Raw genomic sequence first — 889 nt, 5'->3', positions numbered from 1 at the left:
TGCTGCATCTCGGAGACCTGATCCAGAAGTTGAAGCAACAAGTTCACTTGGCAATACTTAGAGTGACCCGGATCGAGAAAAAGTCACTATGGCTAACGCACAGACAGTAAAGGAGTTGGCTACTCCTAATTTAAATCAGCAGCCTCTATGCATTACTTTTCCACATTTAAATGATAACACACCTTTTGAGTTAAAATCTGGCCTAATTCATCTTTTACCATCTTTTCATGGTTTACCAGGTGAGGAGCCTTATAAGCATTTGAAAGAGTTCGATGTGGTTTGTAACAGTATGAAGCTCCGGGGAATTACGGAAGAATAGATAAAAATGAGGACATTCCCCTTCTCTCTCAAAGACTCAACAAAAGACTGGTTGTACTACCTACCTCTAGGTAGTATCACCACCTGGGAGCAATTGAAGAAAAAATTCTTGAAAAAATATTTTCCTGCATCTCGAGCTGCAAGTCTAAGAAAGGAGATATGTGGTATCAAGCAGCATCCAGGAGAGTTGCTCTATGATTATTGGAAGCAATTCAAGAAGTTATGCATTAAATGTCCTCAGTACCAAATAAGTGAGTAATTGTTCATCCAGTATTTTTACGAGTGGCTACTTTTCAGAGACAGGAGTATAATTGATGCTACAAGTGGAGGGGTGCTGGTGAACAAGACTCCTCGAGAGGCGTGGGAGTTGATCGAAGGGATGGCTGAAAACTCGCAGCAATTCGGTACAAAAGAGAATGTCCCGATACGCAGAGTGAATGAGGTGGAAACATCATATATCCAATAGCAGTTGACGGAGTTAACGTCCTTTGTTAGGCAATTGGTTGCAGGAAATGCACCACAGGTCAAGGTGTGTGGAATTTGTACTGCCATGGGTCATTCTACAGAGATG

At 41.7% G+C, this 889-nt stretch overlaps 1 non-coding gene across 1 annotated transcript; it reads right to left on the bottom strand.

The window, feature by feature from the left end:
- Positions 1 to 460: 460 nt before the first annotated feature.
- LOC113764255 lies at positions 461 to 567 on the bottom strand. Its single transcript, XR_003467536.1, has one exon. It is a non-coding gene; the product is annotated as a small nucleolar RNA R71 (small nucleolar RNA).
- Positions 568 to 889: the final 322 nt, after the last annotated feature.

Source organism: Coffea eugenioides, chromosome 2, assembly GCF_003713205.1.
Source record: "Coffea eugenioides isolate CCC68of chromosome 2, Ceug_1.0, whole genome shotgun sequence".
Lineage (NCBI taxonomy): Eukaryota > Viridiplantae > Streptophyta > Magnoliopsida > Gentianales > Rubiaceae > Coffea > Coffea eugenioides.
The sequence above is the reverse complement of the archived record's forward strand: the minus strand, read 5'-3'. Positions and strand labels throughout refer to the sequence as shown.